The 23,903-nt window shown below is 43.4% G+C and overlaps 1 protein-coding gene across 4 annotated transcripts in view; it reads left to right on the top strand.

Annotated features, from left to right (window-relative positions):
• The window catches only part of npas3 (neuronal PAS domain protein 3), a 202,718-nt gene that overhangs the window by 22,896 nt on the left and 155,919 nt on the right, over positions 1-23,903 (top strand). The window lies entirely within an intron of this gene.

Here is a 23,903-nt window from a genome sequence, read left to right as displayed (position 1 = left end):
TAGGGCTTCCACACTGGGACATGTTTTTATTTCTGCTCTAATTGAGTCTGCACCCATTCCTTAATCCAAAAGCATCTTGGAACAGGTTGTTCTTTCCAAGTGCTACTAATTTAGGTAATGATGGGATTTGGCGCCACTTCTAATGTTTTACCATTTGAGGATTTTTCTCTGAGCAACATTTTAATCAGGCCCTCTACACCTGGTGAGGTGGTGTCAGAGCCACTGGACTTCTTCTTACTGCACAAGTTGCATGCAGGTATTGCATTAATATACGGATAGAACCACACACACATTCTGGCTCTCTGTGACCGGAGTTGAAGTGTTGCCACTCCAGATGGGAGGATCCCAGCAGATTAGCAAAACAAAGCTTGGCTGAGTCCCTCCAGCGCTCTGTCCCTGCCCCTGCAGCCTCTGTCATGCTCAGCCACCACACTGGAGGAATTCCCACTCTGCCATGGGAAAGTGGCTTGTCTGTGGAATGCTGCCACCTCTCCGCTGCTCTTTTCATTCCCAACACTTTTAATTGGGCCTTTGCTTTAGAAAAAGGAAGCTGCAGAAGAGGCACAGAATGAACAGTGTTTACTGGAAAGTGGGATGAGAGTGGGGCAGGCGGGGAAGAGGGAGAACGGGCCACATTTTTTCTTTTTTTCGTCCGCAGTTAGCGCCATGCTGGGAGTTCTCGCTGCGTTTGCTCGTACAGTTGATACCGGAATTGGAGAGCAAGGAGGTTGTATTTACAAGGCTTAGTCTTGTCGGCGAGTCTGTGGACTGTGCAGATAACCTGACTATTATGAGCTTTGTGTCTGCACATCTTGTGTCTGCAGTCTTCTGCTGCATATTAGCCCAATTTAATTAGACGGGTTTGAATAGAATTAATTAGCGGAGTGCCACAAGATTTAAATAGGAAGGTGATTGAAGTTGTATTTTTTTCCGCTTCTATCTGCCACTATAAAAAGCATTGTTTCGTAATTTAATTAAAGAAATACTTTAATGGCATCTTGGATCTTTTCTCGCTGTGCAAAAGCAGTGGGAACTTATTCTGCAAGTCATTATAGAGGTTTAATTCACCCAGGACACTCATAATTACTGCAGAAATGTGTATAAATGTCAGATTCTTAATGTAGGACATTTTTAATGTGGGGGTTACCAACATGTGGGATTTATGTTGTGAAATTTGCATTTTTTAGTTTTTTAGGGGGTGGTTGTACTTTTACCATTCTAATTCTTTAATATTCCAATTCATGAATACAATAAATTGAATTTATGCTGGACATGTTATTTTTTTTTAAGTGAAGTGATTGTCACTTGTGATACACGGCAGCACAGCACACGGTGCACACAGTGAAAGTTGTTCTCTGCATTTAAGCCATCATCCTGAGTGAACAGTGGGCAGCCATGACAGGCGCCCGGGGAGCAGTGTGTGGGGACGGTGCTTTGCTCAGTGGCACCTCAGTGGCACCTTGGCGGATCGGGATTCGAACCGGCAACCTTCTTATTACGGGGCTGCTTCCTTAACCGCTAGGCCACCTCTGCCCCATGCTTGTTGATAACATAAATCATCCTCGGGTGGACATTTCATCTACTGTTCTGTATACATGTTCTATAAACACAAAAAGCGCTCCTAATCCTCGCCTGCTCTCCTCTCCCTCCGCGCCACTTTCACATTTTCTTAATTCTCTAAATGTCAGGGTGGTGAGAGAACAAGACCCTCCACTCTTCAACATGTGTTAGGACACGCCGCTTCCATCTCCTTGTGTGATGTTGAATTTTTTTGGCCTTTGCAAGGGGCTAGTTCTCTTCTCTAATGATACCAGCGCTGGTCTTTGATATACATGAGGGCTTAAAGATGATGGGATTGCTGTTTTTACTGCTGAAATGTTATAACTCCACATCTGATATGGTGATAAGGGGAAAAAGCAGGATTTCCATTTTTTTTTTCTCATGTTGCACAGCTGCATGCGGTAGGTAAATTTTTAATCAAGCGCAGAAGCGAGAGAAAAATTAATTTGCTATCCGGTGAAAGGAGGGAAGCGAGCGGAGGATTCTTACGACTCCATTAGCTGTATTTTGTCGAACCCAACCCAGAATACATACTGTGAGAGGAGGAGGGGCATCTTGTACATCAAAATGCACCAACACTTTCAAGTTTACAGATGTAATTTTTTTAGTGTGCAGATTTATGAGCAAATCTCTCAATGCAAAAAATGCAGATAGTAATAAATACTAACTACGTAGGTGTATAAATAAATAGGTCCACAGTTTTGTGCGCTGTAAAAGGCATAGTGCATGTGGAGATTTTGCTAATGTCACATTCACAGGGCGGAATGCTTGAATCAATGCGCTTGAGCACCGTTCTAATGTGAGGCGCTTTGTGGCAACATAAATTTAAAAATGTACAAATACTTGATTGTTTGATAATCTATCAGCACATTTGCTTTAGTAGTCGGCATGGTTCCGGGATGACGGAGACAATATTTTGTCATGCGTACAGATACCCCATGGAGGAGAATAAAGGAGATGGGACCTTGTGCTACATATTCATGTGCGACGATTTTAAATCATGAAGTTTGGGGAAGTATGTGTTCGTGGGAGCTGTCAATCATGTGTCCTAGTTACAGATAACTAGCAATCAATCATGCTTGTGTTTATTTATTTATATGAATAAAATGTATTTGTTTATATCTCATGATGTTATGTTGAAAAACACTCCCCATATCGTATAAAGTGCAGAGAAAATACGACCCATATCCTTTAATAAATAAAAAAGGTAATAGGGACCGCCCGTGTGTATGTATGTGAAGGAGACTACTTGTTTGTGTGTGTGTATGCAGTTTTGTGCAACAGGAAACAAATTACATTTTTTGTGGATGGTATTATGCTTTATTAAAATGAACTGAGCCAGCATACTAAACGTGAACGGCAAGTCATGCATTTTTTAAAAATACAGCGTTTATTGGCTTTAACAGTTTCTGCATCTCTGAGATGGATTCATGAACAAAATTCCCCCGCCATCTCCCGCTCCCTCCCCCTCTGTTCTCCTTGCTTGAAGGCAGAGTCGTGCCTGGAGAGTTTGCGATGTTCTTTGCACTGATATCCTGGTGGAATGTCTGATTAATTATATAAGGCGCTGGGCCGGGCCTGCGTTGCTGCAACCTGTTTAAGGCTGAAGGGATGTTTGATTCAGACAGATGGAGAGAAAAAGCGAGTGAAACACAAGAGAGAGAGAGAGGTTCCTGCCAAACCTCCACTGATGGGAGAAAAGGCTTTCAGAGCGCTAGCAATCACTTCATAAGAGGCTAACAATGCTTTGTGCTTTAGTTATTCGATTAACAAGTCCAAAGGGCTGCAGAGACAAGGTCTAACTGTAATAAACAGCATTAATGTTCTCACAATACACTGTCCAGAGCTAGAGTGTGCTCTTTATGTGGAATAAATGTGTTCTGTGAATAGCGAGATTCCAAAAAAAAAAAAACAAGTAAAGCTTTAAAAGATGCCGACTGCACAGCAGGAGCTCAGACAATTGCAGAATGTTACACCAAACAGAGCCATCATCTTCCAGACAGTAATGATGTAGCATCCGTCTCCTCCGGGGCATCTGCCTGCTGACTGTCCAGCCCCCCCGCTGCCCAGCCTAGCCCCAGACACTCGTTCCTGGCGACTTGGCGGTGGCGTTGGGGGTCACTGGCTCGTATCCCAGGCCCGAATGTACCTGAGAGGCATGCAGAAACATTTTAAGAGGTGGCTCCCCATGATTTGCCGTTGAGTACAGGCAGTCAGCAGGCGCCCAGGGAGTACTGCAGTCACTGTGTGCAGTCAGATTTAGACAGAGTACCAGGGACCAGGGCTGTTAACGTCTCAAATTAGGGAAAATGGGTGTCGATAAAATGATGAAATCCATTAGACAGACAGTGTGAGTGGTCATTGTAGCAATAGAGTTGAACAAAAATTATACTTTGTCAGAAGTTCTTTTTTTTGTTTTTTGTTTCCACAGGTCTGTTTTTGTCCCCCTAACAGAACACTGTTGCAATGAGTCTGAATCTGGCCTTTGAGTCAGCAAACGTCTCCCTTTTACACTGATGTCAATATCCAGTGACTTAACCCACGACAGGCGCTCAGGCCTGCTGACTGACAGCTCGCTGTCAGATGTGGCTGCGTAATCTGGAACCCTGAAAAGGCAGCACCAGGAAGGCCCCTGTGCCAGGATAACCCCCCTGATTGCCAATCAGGCTGCGATGTGCTTTCCATCCCCCCACTTGCCCTTTCTTGTGGGATTTCCGGAGGGTTATGGAAGCCCTTTTCCCGCTGTGCGTAGGATTTGGGTCTTCTCATGGATCTGAGTCATAGATCTGCTCCGCAGCATCATTCCAGTCTGGAAAACTTTACATGTCCCAGACTGGCCATATATATGCGCCATTTTAAGTGGATTGCGATGCAGACCTTGCTCTGGTGTTTTGACAGGGCTTGAATATTCTTCCGTACATCCATGCGATATTTGATTGAGAAAATGGCGCTTTGTTGGGGCTCAGTCTTTGCTAGAACAGTCCGGCATTGAGTGATTTTTCTCCCCTTTTCAAGTGCGCTCGGATCCGCTGGCTGGGGCCGTTCTCATTCATCTGTGCTCTTTGTGTTGTTGCTGGATGGCTGTTCTCTTGCCAGTTTTTGGAACGTTGCCTGGCGGGTCGCTGCCAACTGTGCTCTTTGGAAAACTCCTCCTCCTTGTGTCCTCTACAGCCTCGAGTTTACTCTGCGCCCTCTTTAACCGTCTCAAATTTATGGACGTAACATAAAAATAAGTGTTGGCCATTTTGAGGGAGCAGCAGTGATTTGTTGAGGCATCAAGCGGTAAAACGTTGCACAAGTCTTGAATAAATTCTTCGTAAGTGGCTGTGAGCGAAACTCTGCTTGAGAGGACAGACTTGGAACTGAACGGAGACCTAGAACCATGGAATGCAACATGTGTATTATAAACAAATACGTCCTCATCGGTCAGGTCTAGCGATGATAAGCATCTGCACTGCTCGCCGCACTCAAACATTTTCACTCAGTTGGTAAACAGGCTGATATGAATTATGCAACCGAGAGGACTGCATCAAACTCCGACTCTGTGCAGTGATTGGGGTATTTTCCCAGCATGCTTTGTGCTTCCCGGCCTTGGCTTGGCCTCAGTCTCCACGCTCCGTGAGCGGTCCAATCCCGCAGAATGGCTTCTTAATCTGTCAAGGTTTTTACAGGCGTCTCGACTGAATATTGCCTGACTGCTTGAATTGCATGGCTTGTAATGCAGTCATAACAGTGCTGCGCACCGGCCACCAAAACACATCTGTCATTTGTCATACGAAGCATATATGCTGCTCACTGGGAGATTTCATGATAACGTGCAGCAGGCCTCAGTCTGGTTTCTTAAAAATATGTTGAAGGGGATAAAATCTTCCTGTTTTTTTTCTGCGAAGCCTTCTTTTATGTATAAGAAAAATGCCCAGCTGTTTGTCTGTATTGGACAATAAAGGCCTGTTGTGGTTCTTGGGATGCTGACCAGCGACGTCTCTGGATGAGAATCATTTTCTCCGGGGCCAAGTTTTTTTTTTTGGTGGTGGTGGTGGTTGCGGGCAGCGCGTTGTGTAATCTCTGCCCCCTCATCCCTCTCTCCAGGGCCGTACACATTTAAGGCTGCGCTGGCACTTCTCCTGTAGAATTCATCAGCGTCCAATTCATCATGACTGGGTGCAAACGCGCTTGCCCTCTGATTGGAGTGAGGCCACGTGTCCAGGCTCCTCCCCTTCTGCGTGCCGGGTGAAATCGATACGCTATATCTTTGCCAGCGACCTGCTCGCTGACCCCGATTGCTGCTTTCACACCGAAACACAATTGGTTTGAACAGCCTGGCCCATGAGAAATCAAGCCGGTGAGCTGACAACGCCCTGCATACGGCCAAACCCGAAGCCGGGTGCCCCTTCTACCCCGACCCCATCTCACATCAGCCCCTCTCCTTTACTGCCTCACCTTGGCTTTGGTCATAATTATACATCACGTGAAGGGACAGATCCCGTTTATTATTGATCAGCACGTGGAAGTGGCCAGACCTTATAAATAAGGACAGCTGACACAATGCGTCTGGACCCCCGACTTCGACTGTTGTCTGGCCAGTTTACTTGCCGGTAAACCCTTTTACGCTTCTTTTATGTGTGGGTTCATCTTTTTTTCGCTTTTTACCATTTGAAGGTTTATTTATTAAGCAACAACACAGGCAGTGATACTGTAATTAAAGCATTTGTTACAAGGTATGTATCTACTGGTATTGCATTTTTTGTCTAAACCAGGATGATAGGTGACATCAAATTTTCATTCTATATGAATTGTCACTGCTAGTAGCAAACAAACAGAATGTAAAAATGTCTTTTCTCTTTCATGTAATGAAATGGTTTTATATGCCAGGCCAAACTATATTTCACTTCCTATGAGGCAAGTTACCTGAAAATTGGTCCCAAATGACATTAAAACCCATTCTTTAATGGTTAAGAAAATACTCTCTGATGGATGTGAAAAACACACATCAAAATGGAGAGTGTTTACAACCGTGGCTAACCATTTTCTGTCTTTGGAGGCCGAAAAAATATGGTTCTGCCTGATAATCCCCCAAAAAAGTGGGCGGCCGAAATAACAGCGAATCCAATTCTGACCATTTCCTTTACAGTTTCATCTGTCTTTTTGGTTTGTTTTGTTTTTTTATCAAGGGAAATCGACAAGATAAATAGTTAACAATCCTCCCTTTGATTGTGGCCAGCCGGGATTGAAAATCTTGCATAAAGGGGAGCTTTCACAGGCCAAGGGTCCGTTGGTGACACAGAGGCGCAGGCGAAGCCGCTTGGCTTTGATCCTGAAAACACATCCGAGGCCAGTAAACTACGCGCTTTGTCACCCTGTCACAGGAATCGCACACACAAAAAAAAATGCGGGGGGGAAAAAACACCCTCACAGCACCTCCTATCTCCCCCTCTCCTGCTCTCACTCTCTCTATCACTCACTCGCTGCTCCTCTCTCCTCCCCTCTTCACGCTTGTTTTGCATTTGTTGTACTTATCACCGCATAGCAGTTCCTGGGCTGCTTTTTTGGTTACGCATGAAAGTGAAATGTGACTTCCAAGCTTGTCATGTATCAAAATGTTTGCTGGCAATTGTTTAAAAAAATCATTTTGCTATGAAGTAGCCTGCTTTTCAGGCAGCGCCGCCGAGAGATGGATTGCTTTCTGGAGTTTTTGACAGGTGTAATTGTTAAGGCGTCATCTGTTCTTGTTTGCACAAAATACATTTTAGCCAACTGTAGGACTTGCCTGCTAATCTTTCTCCCATCATTCCTTTCTCTGCTTGCCACTAGACAAATCCCCTGTTATTTGAGCAGATGGTGGAAAATCCATTCTCATGATAAGTTGTTTCTAGTTTGCATTTAGATTACCTGCAAAAATGGAACAATTTACTACTCTGCCCCTAACCATAACTTGCCTTTTTCTTAGTATAGATTTGACTTACTCGTAGCAAATTATATAATTCTTGATGAGTGTGTTAAAAATTACGGGTAATGCACACAGGGAGAGGGAAGGGGCCGAGGGCCCATCATGCATGCCGACGCACCGCCGCCGTCGGGTGAAAGCAAATAAAGCTTCCTCTCACTCGCCCGAACGCCTGCCACATCAAAACACATTGAGTGTGTGTGTTCCTTCCCCCATTACCTCGTTCAAACACAACACAGCAAACGGAAGGTCTTGAAAGCATGTTTTACCTTAAATGATTTTTGGACCATTTTAGCGTTTTTCTTGTTACATGCTAGTGCTTTTTTAAAAAAATGAAAGGCCTTCATATTCATTAAAGACATAAAGTAACTTTTATGTTTATGTTTTATGTCACCATTGCACATTTGATTTACACCAAGTTTCACCAAGGCTTATTGAGTTATTGAGTTATTCACACTTGTGTTGTGGAAAGACAAGGTAAAATTTTCATTTTACATTCAATACTTGGTTGTAGGTTGTACCTTTGGATTACAAGAACAAATGACCCATATTTTCACCGTATTCAAATGTTAGATGCGCCAGTACATACAGAACATGCAGCAATAGAACATATAAACAGATTGAACATATAAACAGAACATATGAACTGATTTGCTTTATGCAGTAAAAGCACACTCAGACCAGAACAGGCTGAAGCATTTACAAATGAAGAAATGTAGAGCGACGCTGGCAAAGGTGTCGGGGCGAGGGTAAACACGCTTTAGCGCACACGGGCGCTACATAAAGTCTACCGCCCAGGTGCCGGGCCTGCAGATATCTCGGAGAAGGTGTATTATGTATAAATTATCTGTCACCTTCCTCAGTCTTCCTGTGCACTGATGAGCACTCATTTGCATAATCCTTTTAAGGAGTCAAATTACGCTGTCAGGTAGCAGATTTAACATGCTAGCCAGGATTCCGGGGCTGCGCGGCTAATTAGTATGTACATTATGGCGCAGAGTCGAATTTACTGCTCAAGCTCCCTGCCACAGACAGTTGAATACATCTGTCCATTTCTGGCCCAAAGTACAATTTGGCTGTCAGCACGCGGCTCCTCTCTCGTTCCTCTGGCTTTTTATTCTCTTAAGTCATCTTGGATCAGTAGAAATGAAGGCCGGGGGGGGGGGGGGCTCTGGGGTGGGCACGGCTGTGTCTTACTCGGCCGTCTGTTTTGTAGACGCGTTCCGATTTCCCTCAGCCGGCGGCGACCGTCGTCTCGGGCTGCGGTTAGTAACAGGCCGAGTGGACGCGAGGCACGTTTCTGGTGAGAGATTATTTTCTCCCCTCCTAATGACACCGTAATGAGGAGCGGCGCGGAGGCTGTTTAGTGGTTTTTTGTAAAAATCAGAGGTGTAATTGCCGCGCCTGCGCTGGATCAGTCGGCTAAGATATTTTACAGGCAGGTTTATTGGAGCAACGCTGCCAGGCGGACCTGGAAAGCATTCAGCGCTGGAAACAGATGAGTTGAGAAGCGGAGAGGTCTGGAAAATGCTGCTCCGCCGTGAATACAGTAGCTCTGTGTTGTCCCGCTTTTATGGCTGGGAGCAGCGGGAAATTTATGCTACGTGCGAATGTGTTCTAAATAAAAACACAGTGGCGAACACACTACATACACTGAAGAAGGATTTACTCTGGGCTGACCCCATTAAGGTCATGATGAATCTGAGACGGCCCACATTTCATCTCTGGTTCGGTTACAGCAGACTGCAAATCTGTTCAGCCAACATTATGTTTCAAATATGTCTGCATTTAGAAAACCACACACTCTGAACATGCAACAGATGAATTTTACAGCTTGAACCATCCTCAGTCTTACAACCTTTGACCCTACAGGGGACCAAGATGATCTGAAATCTGTAACATAAAGATACAGGTTGTACTACGAACATAAAACATGTCCACTCAGCATAATGTGAAAAATGTATTAGAATCTGTTGACTGTGCAATTACAAACATGGTATGATTATAGAATATATTGTCTATTTCTATAAGGAACACAAATTAATTTAATCTCATTGCAAATTTAATGTCACATACAGAATATTGTGTTTGCTCCTTTCAAACTATTGAGCAGAGTTGGTTCAATGCCATGTAATTCTTAGTCAGCTTTTTTCTAGTATAAAAGCGTTAAGTCTCTCGGGGGAAGCTTGTGCCAAGGCTTTTCTCAGCTTTGGGCTGCACCTGAATTGTTTTCTTGTGGACGGCAAATTTCCAGTGGGACCGAGATCAAAACTCTGACCGGGCCACTGTGGGACATTCATCTCTTTTTTTTTTTTTGTGCTTTACTTACATTGGCCTACTGAAAGGCGAACTTTTTGCATTTTCTGTTATTATTTTCTGTTGTTTCTGATTTCAAAGTTTATGTGTTAAACTGTTAATCTAATTTGTGAAAATATATTTCAAAAAAGGCGGATGGCTGTGTGTGTATAACACATATTGCAGCACAGTGAAATATTCTGAAGGCCCCAGTCACCTGCTATCTGGTTGTTGACACTTATCAGTGCCTCTGTTGTCCTAAGAACCCTCCAAACCAACAGGAAATTAAAAGAGAATGGCGCGCCTTGCTCTCAGAGTTTTCATTTCAAAAGCGCATTTTTATTGATATCTCTAATGAAAATCAGTGGGGTCAGCCTGATAAGGGTTGGCTTGAGACCTCTGGGAGCAAACATGTTCTAATCGTCAGATTTCAGACTTTTTCTTATACGCGTTACATACGTGAGCACGCACACTCAGAGCATGTCAAAAGTTGTGTTTCATTGGCAAATACAATACATTTTTAGCAATGGACTATAACTAGATGGATCGTTTTTCTTAAACATTTCTATACATTTTGCATTGGTTGATGTAGAGCATTATGGTAAAAGTTGTTTTCATTGCCACCATTCAATTAATAAAAGTGAGGGAAAAAAATAATTATATAAATAATATATCCATTGTTGCTTACAGATATAATGTTGACACTTCAGACTTCAAAGTCGATATTGGTACAAAGGATGGTACTTTTTAAATATCTTTTTAAAATAAATAAATAATATTTGTAGATCATTTTTAGAATCAAAAAATAAATAAATTGATAAATAGATAAAAAATTTATTTTAATGTTTTAAAACAAACTAAAAAAACATGTCTCGCGTCTTATGCTGCAAAAGTGAAAAATATATTCACATTGTATAATTGTAAAACACAGAGAGAAGCCTGTTTTATAGTTAACTTACTTCAACAGTATTGCTTGACAGAGGCAATTAAAATATTCATATAACACTTTGAACAACATCTGGTTGATATCCAAAATACTTCCAGTGCTTTTGCTTTTTTTGCATTTTCTAGCAAGCTTGGTGCTGCAGAATTAGTACTGAAGCTGCTTTCGCCCACTGCCATGTTTAAATTGTATCTCTCTTGGATAAATCTTGGGTCCTCCAGGGGAGGGGCTGCCTGCTGCAATGCCTGTTGACATTTGTTGTGGTCTGCCGGAGATTTCCATGAAAAACTATACAGTATTGATACCAGTGTAAAATGTACCTGCAAATACCTGCAAATAATTTTTTTTTGACAACATTAGTCGAGCAGCAGGTCTACAAAGCGATTGTCCCTCCTCTCCTCTTCTCCTGTTCTGTCTACCCAACCTAGCCCCCCTGCACTGTATTAATTCTCTCAGCATTTTGCATGACATTCAGTGAAGGTCAGTTGCCGTCCGGATTTCTGTGCTAGTCAGATGTGCAGCGGGCCCTGGGCCAAGCAAATCCCGGATCAGATCGAGCTTGTTTTCTAACCAAACAGCCATGTTTCGTCAGGGCTGACAGGATTCTTGGTTTGTTGTCTGTCATTGCACCTGAAGGGAATGGGAAGGGGGGGGGGTGTTTATTCATTGCATCTGAAACCTGTTGTGTAGTTGTTCGTTGTGACAGTGCACCAGGATAACTTCGTAACTTGACGTCTTGGCTAATTCGACACGGCCCCCAGCCAAACCATTCCAGATTTTTTTAACTAACACCTTACAGTGTGTGTGTGCTGGCAAGCGCGCTGGCCATAACAGCCCCCCGGCGTTGGTCTCCTTCATGTCTGTTCAGCTGACCGGCCGGGGTTTTTGTGGTTGCCGCTCTGACGCGCTCCCGCTCTCCTCTGTCTGCCTGCCAGCATCAGCCTCAGCCAGCAAATCATTACATGGGGAGCCCTGCCAAAGTTTTAAATACCAGAAAATAACACCATTTACCACATGCAGGGCAATTATTTCTGTGAAAAATGACCCAGGGGTTTTTATTTGTGATAAACCCCCTTTCTTAACAGAGAAAGACGATGCGCAGCCGGCCCTTTCAGGCCCAAGCGTGGCTTCATTAATATTTATGGCCTGCTTTGCAAAGAAACGGTGATAAGCGCTGCTTGAATATTAAGTTTGACTTTATTTAAAAAGCATTAAAAATATTCACTAAATTAAAGAAAGGCGGGGGTGTGGGGGTGGAACTCTAAAGAAAATGTAAAGAAAAGCAGTAGGCACTTTGTGAAGAGGTTAAATAGTTTGCTGTAAAGTTGGGAGTGGGGGAGCCAGAAGCCTGCAACCTGTAGGAGCAGCAGCATCATCAGTGTTTAATTCAGCCCTGCAGTCCTACTGAATGATAATGTAGATGGCTGAGAAGCTACTGTTCACGCACTGACGCCTTCTGGTTTGGCCGTCTTCCCCCACACTGCTTTCATTTATGCAGGTAGGGCAGGCAAAAAACCACGAGCTGGCTGGCCGGCCAGAAGCTGACAGTAAAGCCTCAGTCAGAGATAAATATGAATTAATGTCCCTCCTCCTAAGTGTGTGGCCATCACGTTCCACTGAGTGAGATTTCTATCAGCTGTTTGAAGAACAAAGGGCCCTTCCCGCTGTGTTTAATTTGAATTATGGGCTTTATATGTAGGGAGTGCAATTACGGCACATGATGTATAATTCAGTATTATTCATTCACGTTTATAATCATGGTCATAGTTAACTTGTACTTCCGCACATGTATTTGAGCAGCTTTGCTTCTGTATTTATTCATGCTAATTTCCCTCACTTACTTATATATATGTTAAAAGATACTGTGATTTTTGGCCCAATCTGGCTTTCTGCATTTCTTCCTCAGTGGGGAAATTTCTGTGTTTCACAGGTTGCTGTTAGTTAGTTATTTCGACAGCTATGGCCACTACTAAACTCCATTAAATTGAATATAAATAAAAAAGTCAGATTTTAAAAGGAGAGATTGCTGACGAATAGATGTCGCTTTTGGCCGGTTTTCTCCCAAGCTTCTCCCTATTGGCTTGCATCACCAGGGGCTGCACAAATCTAATTTAGATACTAGACTCTCCGTCCACCATAATGGACTGATGGAATGACCTGGCCTGCTGCTGGATTTACTCTTCAGACTTAACCACAGCACACTGAGGGCCCAGTTGTTCGTTCTCCCTCAGAGCCAGTATAAGGGCTTAATTGTGGCAGAACAGGTGCTCTGGGAGCCGAGGGCCCGATGGGGGCTGCTGATGCTGCTGTCTGACGGGGGACTGCAGGAAAGGATTGAGTCTTCCTTTAAGCACACTGTCTAAAGAGGGATGGATGTGGGGGATTTTTTTTTTCTTTCTTTTTTCATCTTTCTCGCTCCCTATACCTCGCTCTCCATCAGAGAGGATTCAGTCAGAATGCCTCTTCCTCCCCCCATGCCACTTTTCTCCTGCCAGCCATTGAGATTAGCTCATGTGAAAAGGCAAAGCCATGCAGAGAGCACTTTGTGGAGCTGTCTGCAGTTCAGCTCCTCTCGCCCATTTGCCTGGACACCACTTGCTATTCAGTCGAAAAACCACATGGGCTCACATTGGTTGTTCCTGACTGTGTGGACGTTTGAGGACATATGATGGGATACGAACATATATCCCACATGTGCAGCGATGCAGACAAAGGTGAATTTCTGCTGGGAAGATGTTGCTCAGATGCTAGGGTTAATCGACAGGCCCCAGAGCGAGGCTCAGTGTGTTGCCGTCTCCCAGGCCTGCCAGTCAGACGCCTGCCAGTCTCTCATCACTGTGTCAAAACCGCGAGAGGGGGCAGGGTCTCTCACTCACTTCAGCACCTCCAGCTACGTCTTATACAGCCAGCTTTTTATATGATAACGGCAAGAGAAAGTGACAGATGCAAATTAATGTGCGCCATCAAGTTCATAAACCAGCGTGCATCCCGATGAACTGCTGCTGCTGGTTACATAAACGTTGATTGTGAGACGTTATTAAAGAATGAACACCGGTTTGATTAATTTGGTTGCCTTTTTTCCCATGGCCACATGCGCATTTGTTGTGTATCATTATTCAGTTTGAAAGTCCTATAGGTTCCCATATAATATATTACATGGCAGTATAATTGCTGGTATTTAATCCAACAAGACATTTTTGGGCAGTTTCAATTACCGTAATTCAAAAACACAATGTTCATGATGAAATTGGTAAGCATAATTCTGAATAATATCAATTTGATCAATTTCAGTAATTGGTCTAGTTCTAAAACAGGAATCATGGAGTAATATGTTGTGTATGTTAGAGGACAACAGTTCAAATATAATTTATTACAATGCAATCAAAATGTCAAGCTTTTCCCGCTTAACATTAATTCCTCCTTCTCCCCACTTGATCCACAATTAAGGTGAGCTTGCAGATCTGGTGGTTCAAGCAGCTACAGCATGGATTATTTTTAGCACACTAGCTACCAGCAATGCAAAGCAGTGGGAAATTGTACATCTCGGAAGACTATATGGTGGCATGTTTAATTAAAAGGTTGTCAACAAAATGAGAAAAGAGACTTGTTCCAAACCTCCAGGCTACATGTATTTTGCTGAGAATGATCTTGTACTCCACAAAACTCACTGGTTGTCAGCGTAGCCTCTTCCATCTGCGTCTCCATTGTTGTGCTTGTGTAAGATAAGAAAGGGTTAATGATCTAGTGTTAGATGCGTAAAGTCTAAATGAAAGCCTGGCCTTGCCTTTGAAACGCATCTTTGATTACCTGTCCAGTCTTTTCATCGCATATGTTTTCCTGCTTGCCTTTACAAAGTCCTTTGTTGATGATTTAAAATTTCCCATCTGCCACCCTGTCAATTCCCCATAGTTAAATAGTATTTATGCTGAAATACCACCTCGCTCTAAAGTTACACAAAGCAGACTTCTACACTTTGAGGATTCCCTTTTATCTCTCCCTTGACACATGAAGTAAAACCCATTCCTTCTGGTCCAAGCATCAGGACTTTTTTTTATGTAAGCTTCTGTTCAGAAGCTGTTTTGTCTGAAGCCAGTCTGGAAGATGAACCCATCCACTCATGTGCTCTGTAAACTTGAGGCCATCAGTGTTGGCGGACTACAGCAATGCTTAATGCCAAATGACTTGTGCTATTTGCTGGCAATTATGCATTGTTCTAGGTGCAGGATTAAAACTGACAGGCCATTTTAAAATGCAGATCGATATTTTTTGTAAATTTTCAGTGACTATGTCGCAGCACAGACTATCAGAGTAAGGCACTGCAAGTTGAGAGTGTATCGCTAGGATGCATTTAATGTATCATATTTTCCAGTCTTCAATGGTCCCCTATTATGAAAGTTTCACCTTTCACTTTTATTTAACATTAATACGAGCTCCCGTAGCCTGTCTATGGCCCTGCAGTGTCGAGAAATGGAAATTTGGGGACCATTGAAGCAGATCTGGAATGTCTCCCCTTATGTCGTCATAAGGGGAAAGGTTACCTCCCCTTCCTCATGCTCATGTCCAGTGAATTTCCCACCCCTCCCCTAAAACATTATCTCTACCAGCCGTCATGGCTTGAAAACGTGTGAAGTATTGCAGTTGCTTGTGATTGGATGTAAAAATGAGCACAGACACGAAAAACACAGACACGACTTGTGCCAAACAGGAAGTGTTGATGACTTCATTTTTGCGAATGCTCGTGCACTACTATTGGCTGCTCTCCTCCTCATCCCGCCTCTCTCGTCCTCATCTGCATTTAAAGCTGGGGAAATCTCATTGTGTGACTGGCTATAAGTGTCTTGTATTCAGCACCATGGCTGAGAATTGGACTTCAGATATAGTATTAGGAGACCACTAAGACCTATATAAAAAAAATGATAAAAGGGGCACTTTAACGCCTTTCAGTTTATTAACTTGATATCATAGAAAGGCATGCTAGGGAACATGATGCAAGAGAATTAGTTTTGCCATCCACATATGCCAAATTCACTTGTGTATTCCCAATGAAATCGCCTCTTCTCTGGTTTTCAGTCGTTTGGAAATATCACCATGTAATTATTCCATTTTGCCATTTTTGACCATCTTTGGTCACCGGCTTGGTGTTCTACAACCAACAAACCAAGTGGTATCTTCGTCAGCAAAAAAGCTTCAAAAGAACAGTTAAACTGTACATAAAGTGAATATGTGGCCAGCATAATTGAATGTAAGTGCTTATGGTCTGTATAGTTTCTTAGATCAGTAGACCAAACCAGATATTCTATGCCTTTACTGCCCTGTGTCTGGTTGTATCCATGCATGCAGTGTTTGATGCCATCAGTAGCCCACACAGGTCAGGAATTTGCTCCACATTGATTATAATTAAATGTTCATAACTTTCAGATTCTACTAGAGTTTACTTTACTGCACTTTAGGTCAGATGATTCAGTTGCTGTATGTGTTGCCAGCATTGGCTCATATGTTATGAAATCACTTGTCCTCTTATTAAGCGCCCCAACAAATGACATTTTATATATTTAAGTGCATTTATTGCACACCGTTAATGAATATATACTACATACGTACAGAACATGTGAAGGGTTTACTTGATTTTGCCCACAATTCTAGTTTGATGTGCGGTTGTCAAGGTTGGCAGTAATGCATAAATGCATGTGTAATGCACCAGGAAGGTTTCCCCAGATGTTTTATTTTATGAGGCTGGAAACGGGTCCGTCTTTCTAATCTGTGGCTGCGAAATGACACCTCATGCAAATGAATGCGAGGTGTTTGCCCTCAAATACTCCCACAAAAGCACGGAGATGATTCTGTAATTGGAGCAGGAGCCATTTGGCTGGACGCCAGTGTATCAATTACTTCCAGTGCTTTTTTCTAAAGTAATAGAGTATAATTGTTATTCTTATTCAGCTTTCATTAATATGTGCTGCAGCGCCGCTGTACAATGACAACAATTACAGCCCGACACCCACTTGAAGTTATTTCAAAGGCACAGGAGTGTGCACTGGCTCGCCCGTAGAAGTGAATCTTCATCTCCTCCCCCACCGCCGCCGCCCCCGCCCCCCCGTTCTTTCTCTGTGTAAGTGGCAGCCTCACCGTTGCACTGCTTCCTGCCACATCACGCCACAAATCAAATTTGACAGCAGGTATTGTAGGCATAATAGAGAGTCAGAGCTGAAAGTAGCACTGTACACATACAAATAGCCCGGAGCTTAATTGAACATCGCTGGATCTGACCCGAGCTCCATCAAAAGGGCTGCGGTAATGGAGCTGCCGCGGTGGAGGAGAGACGGCGCCTCTGTCTCCGTAGTGGCCAGCGTTCTTCCACCACATCACTGCCTTTAGTCTTTATAGGGAGGTCCTAGGCAGAGATTAGAGAGTGATTCTGTTTCAGACCTACACAATCGCTGCGTCGTTCATATTCAAACTTACTTTATTGCCAAGGTTGTTTTTAGCTGCCTCTTGAAATGCTTTCACCTGACAGCCATCCAAAATCTCCTGATGCTCATGTTGCTACTGAGAAGCAGGAGTAGTGTTTAAAACACATTGTTTGTGGTAATGAGGATATCACATCGCTGTCAATTGTGCAATACTTGATACATTGCAGGACAGGTGTCTGCACTACCATCATGATATGTTCCCAACTTCTTTAGACTGGGATTGCAGCAATTTTTTAATAGCAATACAAATAACATGACATGGATCAATTAAAAATGGATACAACAGGTATGCGGATAGATGATGGAATGTATGAATGTTTGATATCAACTATAGATTAAAGCAACCTGAATCATAGTGACATAAAGGAGTTTTTATGTTTAATCAGTCAGTAGACTCTGTGAGATGGTCATCCTCAACTTCGGACACAGGCTTTCAAAAAATGAACATTTTACAGACACTGTTGCAATACTTTCAATATATTCAACGTTTAGAACCCACGTCCAAAGACTTTTATCTGATATAAAATCTGGGACTTTTATCAGGGACTGAAAAAAATTCTGGGACTTTTATCAGGGACAAAATAGGACATTGTTTGAACTTGGCTGAACTTCAGTCTGCTTGTGTGGTTTTGTTGAACGTAGACGTAGTTGAACATGGGTGCCATGACAGTTGAAATCAAAATAGAGGACAAACTGGCACTAGAAGCTTGTTCACTTTGAGGCTTTTTCTATGAACCTTGGGAGTGTACGTGGGCTGCTTTATGGTCTTAAAACAATGATAAAATTTAGACAAATTTTACAGAACAAAATAGTTATACACCACCTCAAAATGACACGTCTTCACAATAAAAAAGATGCCAGTACTTGGCAAACTATCAATTTCCAGGGTTTGGTTTGTTTCTCACATGCTACTTTTATAAACTACACATCTTGGATGCTTGAAGCCCTAAGCATTGGTACGCTGACATTCTTTACCACTGCTTTCCTGATTTTGCAGTTTACACTATTTGTCTTTGTCCTGGACTTTTTAGGGTTTTTCCCCACCTTTTTTACTGTGTCTTTTTAAAACTTCTTTGAAAAATTCTCTCTGTTAAGTAAGCTGAGAAGAATAAATAGCCTGTTGGGTGAGAGTTGAAAGTTATTGGAACGTAGCTGATCCAGCATTTACATTTACAACATTTATCACACGCCGTTATCCAGAGTGACTTATAATCAGTAGTTCCAGGGACAGTCCCCCTGGAGACACTCAGGGTTAAGTGTCTTGCTCAGGGACACAATGGTAGTAAGTGGGGTTTAAACCTGTGACTTTGTGGTTTTCTGCTTCGTAGACGAGTGTTTCACCCATTAGGTTACTACCACCAACAGTCATTTGGTTTTCCTAATTATTTTATTTTTACCCCTTCATTCACTTTAAAAAACACAACCCCACGCATTAAAATTTTTATCAGTCTTTTTTTTTACTGAGTTTTATGAAGAACCATCTGTATGAATTTACAACCACAGTTTCAGATTGTCTCAGGCCTCAAAATTTGTGATTTTGCCTTATTCTTGATTTTATGAGTGTTGTTGCCGAGTCTTTCCAAATTGCACATAAACACTATTATTCCCAGTGGTTAAACGCACGTGCGAGGGCGTGCGCCTCTGCCTGTGAGCAGAATGTCCTACAGGTGCGTGAAAACAGATGAGCGTGTTGCTGCTCCACTCGTCAACAAATCAGCGTCATTAGTTCCTCATTCAGCTTCCACAGCAGAGCGCGTGTGTGCGTGGCCGCTGCCGCGCCAGACGCCGCCGCTCCCCGGGCCCGGTGTCTCCGCGATGCCACGCTGGGGTCCCTCGCAGTCCTCCTACTCAATGCGGGGATCAGAGCGGAACAGCCAACGCGCGCACACACACACACACACACACACACACACACACACAGACTCTGACTGCCTTGAATGATTCAACACTTATCCTGCGGCATTTTCAGCAAAGCATATGCATAAGTGTCATTCACCTAATGTGAACTAAAGCACAGAGTTACACACTCGCGAATGCCCTCAAGTCACGAGATTTCCGCTCGCATTTGTGCCACGCTTCCGAGGCCTTTGGGGAGAAAGGCGAGCGAGAGAAGGAGGGGAAACAAAAGCGAGAGAGAGAGAGAGGAAGAAGCTGCGTAGCTGCATGGGAATGCCACATCCACGCTCTAATGGCTGACCACAAGCTGTCAGCGTTTCCACATTCCCCCCTAAATTAAATCTGCATTTTAAATCACGGCCTTTTTCGGGAGGAGGGGGTTGCCATCTATTTGTTTTTTTCGTCAGAGTGGAAAGCAAACAAAGAATAAATCTGGCGCCTGAACAGCGGTGCCGGTCTTCCTCCATACTGTACTACTGACCAGAGGCAAAAGCGCATTTGTTTATCTGTGTGCTTGTGACGAATTGTGGGAACGCGTGTGTATGTGCAGCGGAGAGCGCTGCTGTGTGTTTGAGTGGCAGTGCCGAGGTGCTGTTCAGCTCTGCTGGTGTTCCCGCTCCGGTGCGGAGCATCACAGCGCGCTCGTTTGATGTGAAGATCTGCAGACTGAGCTTAATAATTCATCCTGTGTGCACAACGTACACAAGGTGCATTTCTCTCTCCCCCCTGCTCCCGTCCTCTGCTGAAATGGGAGGGAGAGGAAAAACTCTCACGCACCCCGACCAAAACACGCATGTACACAAAAACACAGCGGTGAGCCCTTTCTACCCGCACCTCACACGCGTTTTTTATTTCACTCGTTTTATTACATTTTCTCAGTCCATAGTCCTACTGCATTGCTCTGTTTTGTTTTTTTTTTGTGCAGAAATGCATTTATCAGCTATAAATAAAATGCATGGCACAAATCACTTTTGTTGATATACTTTAATACCCCAATATGTTCATTAAGGATGTATGGTGGGCCTTGTCATTTTATGTAAACCCTGATGTTGTAAGTTAAGGATCGTTGTCAGTCAAAAGACCACAGCCTGACAAGGTGGGTGGGGTTAGCTTCTCTCTGATGGGAAGCAATGACAGTCTGATGTGCATTTGTCATTTTGTCTTTCACACAGTTGACACCAACATTTCCGTTTATGGAAATGTCACATTTTATGATCACATGGAACTTGCAAGACTTAAACGTCCATTGTATGAATACAATTTTCCATTGTATTCATATAGTTTATTGACTTTTTGAAATATGTTAGTATTCCATTCCAACTGCATTGTAATCTCAGCCATGTACTAGGATACAGAGAGACAAAATTATTTGTCAGTGTACACATAGTGAAAATAGGCAATATGACAGTAAATTCAGTTTTGTATAGTGACTGCACAATAGCAGCATAGATAACTGGAGTGAAAAATGGTGCACCATGCAGTACAGTTTTAGCTCAGTTTTCATTTTTGAATGAAGCTTTGAATTTAATGGATGAATTAAAGTTTTAGCAGTTCAGAGGGATTGAACCAGACATTATTATCATTGTTGTTATTATATTATTGTTTCTTCATATTTATTATTTGCCTCACGGGCTTATATGTTCAGCAGGTTAGGAAATGCACGGTTTTCTCCAAAAGTGTGGCATTGGTGGCCCTAGCGAGGGCTCAAATCCCAAACCGCTAAAGGGGCCACTGAGGTCCCACTGAGCAAGGTACCATACCCACACACTGCTTTCATGGCTGCCCACTGCTCACTAAATGATGGGTTAAATGCAAAGGATGCACTATGTGCTGTGCTGAGTATAAAAATGAAAAAAACAATCACTTTTTAAGTGACACAAATTAAAAAAGGGTATATTGCAATACTCCCCCACCATAACCTCTCAAGATGTCCATGTTTTTTGTAAGATAGACTTATGAACAGATGTTCTGTCAAGTCCTACAGATGCCTGCAGATCCTTAGCTGTCAACAGAAGGTATTTTTTATTAGTATCTTGGACGTGTAATCATAGGGAGCATATCAAATATGTTGAATTTATTCCATTTATAACCAAAAAATGTGACTGCCTGTCTGTTTTCCAGAAATCCTCATGAGACTCTTTGTAGTCATGTGCGCTTGCACAATTCAACAGTAGAAGCGCACATCACTCATGGTTAGGCTTTGTACAGAGTTCTGTGGTGAAGATCCTATAACCGTTGACTGAGTGTCAGGCCTTTTTCTGCCATTAGTTGGGTTTCTGTTTATTTAGTAGAACCATTCTGGATTCTCAACAGTTTTCTCCAATGTTTATGCTTTATGGAACCTCTGGTTTACAGTATGTGTTCCACGTTCCTGCTGGATGTACCCGCTTGCCCTGCATATGCCCCACGAATCACTTCTGATTCACCTGCTCCAAGCTCAATTGGGCACCAAAGTGCAGTCACGCATGTCTCGCCCATCTCATAATAGCAGATCAATGGCGATTCATGAATGTCACACCGCGTGAAAACCAATCGCCTCGCGGCCGCCGGCTTCCTAATACTCACCATCACGGTGTGTCAAGCACTGTTATAGGCCGCGGCGAACAGCCGGCTCTGTCGATGTGCTTGACTGATAATATTTTCAGTGAAATGTCAGGCAGGCTTTAAAGAACAATGCCCGATTCTGTGTGATGGAGATGGGATGTTTGAACTGCTGGGGCACCAGCAGGGTGCAGAGTATTGTCTTGTGGTCACATGTGTGTGTGTGTGTGTGTGTGTGTGTGTGTGTATGCATTCTCTCATGGTGGGCGTACTGGGTGGCTGCCAGGATTCATGTAGTGTTTAATTATGCATGTGGATGGCACATGGGGAGGAGGCGTTTCCACACTCCACAGTGCATGTGATCTATTGTGACGGCGAGATCTGATGGGCAAGATACGCAAGCTGTCTGGCTGTTTTTTGTTTTTTATCTCTTCCAAAGCCCTCATTGCTGGACATACCACTTTCCCTGTGTTGCTCATGTGATCTTTACTGCACATCTAGATATCAACGTGTGGTAACAATGAAAATCATGCAGAGAAATTCATTGACAGAAACAGGACCTAGGAAAATTACAAAAATGATATCTCAGAAAATGTAAATATATTGGCCATTAATTTTTTTTTTTTAAATTGTCATTTGTTTTCATAAACCTTTAACCCTCCAGCAGTACATTGCATTAGTAGAGGAAGAGGTTAGCAACAGACCAACATCTGTTCCTAACCACTGTGCCACAGCACCGTCCAAGGACATACAGGCATGAATTTTTCATTTCTCTCCATGTCTTGATACTAGTGACCCTGCGATGGCCTGGGAACCAAGTCGCCGCTTTGTTTCTGGAGGATACTGGGATAAGTCTCCAACTTTCCTGCCTACCTGACCTGGATAAACAGGGTTAGAACTGTAGTGGTGTCCAAACTGATAAAACATTAATATTGTGATAACAATGCGTTATTATTTATAGGCATGGCAGAGTAAGAAGTGCAGGTTAGGCTTGATTCTGGCATTCACTGTTATGTCCTGCTACAGGATCCTAGCTTTCATTGGCCAGCCTGATCTGTGCATTACGCTGATTGGATTCTGGACTCCAGACCCCATCACCACCACACCTTTGTCCAGAGGGCTTAGTGTGAATGAAGTCATAATGCACATCATGAGAATTTGTTTCCTGCCAGAGCGAGGCATAAGACGTGCCCCCCTCTCAATCGAATGAGAGGTTAACCGTGTGGTTCAGGTCAGTGGAGATTTACGGCCGCTGGTAAGTGGTGTTGTGGTCAGTCGGAGGCGCGCAATCATAATGCACTCACGTGTGGTCGCGGAATTTACCTGTAAATGTCACTCACCTTGCTGTGCCAGATGACATCGATAAAAGATCCCCCCTCGGCTCCCACCACCAGCCAATTTCCAGAGTCAATATAAAGTTCCAATAAACATGCCAGGCCAGAGGATCCCTCGGCCAGTTGCGTGGCAGCGAGGGGGCTCTCCTGCCGTTGGCCTGACCACTTCTATTAATCAGCCACTTACCAGCATGACTCACCAGCCCAGGGCCTTTAATCGCCTCACAAACTGGGCCCTCCCCAAGGGTAGAGCTTTATCCCTTCATTCCCCCCCAGAACCCACATTCCTCATGCAAGAGTGAATATGCAGTCCCCTCCTCGCAGAAGCACTCCTGTGTTTCCTATCCTCCTCTTTGGAGCTCTGGGATTTGGGACTTGGCCTGGAAGTTCAAATTTTCCACAAGTGTCGGCAGGAAGTTCAGGGGAGCGACCTGACTTGTCATGCAGCTGCTCACCGTAGGGACACGTTTTTAGTCTGAGGATACAGGGGTAAAGTGGGCCAGTTAGGGTTAGTTTACACAGGGTGTGGTTTAAAAATCAAAGTCCCGTAGAGCTGTATGGCTACAAAAAATGAATGAATCTTCCTATACTGTCTGCAATTTACCGTAACAGCTCTGAAACAAAATCTGCACAGGTGTGTGTTTGTTTGTGCTAGTGTGTGTGTGTGTGTGTGTATTGCCTTATGCTTTACTGGCTTCATTCCATTTCAGGGAGACTTTGGAGCCATTTTACCGGCTGACACTGGCCCTACCTGTCAAAAATATAGTGAATAAGTGATATGCGACTTGCAGAAGTTTGTAAATTGCAACACATCAATCTTGAGCAGATAGTGCTGTACTGTGCCTGGAGAGTGACTTTCTTTTTTTAAAGAAAATACCTTTTTTTGAAACCTGTAAAATGCAGCCCACCTGGCTCCGGGT

The sequence above is a fragment of the Denticeps clupeoides genome, chromosome 1 (genome assembly GCF_900700375.1).
Source record: "Denticeps clupeoides chromosome 1, fDenClu1.1, whole genome shotgun sequence".
Taxonomy (NCBI): domain Eukaryota; kingdom Metazoa; phylum Chordata; class Actinopteri; order Clupeiformes; family Denticipitidae; genus Denticeps; species Denticeps clupeoides.
Note: the sequence above shows the minus strand (reverse complement) of the source record. Positions and strands in the feature narration are given on the sequence as shown.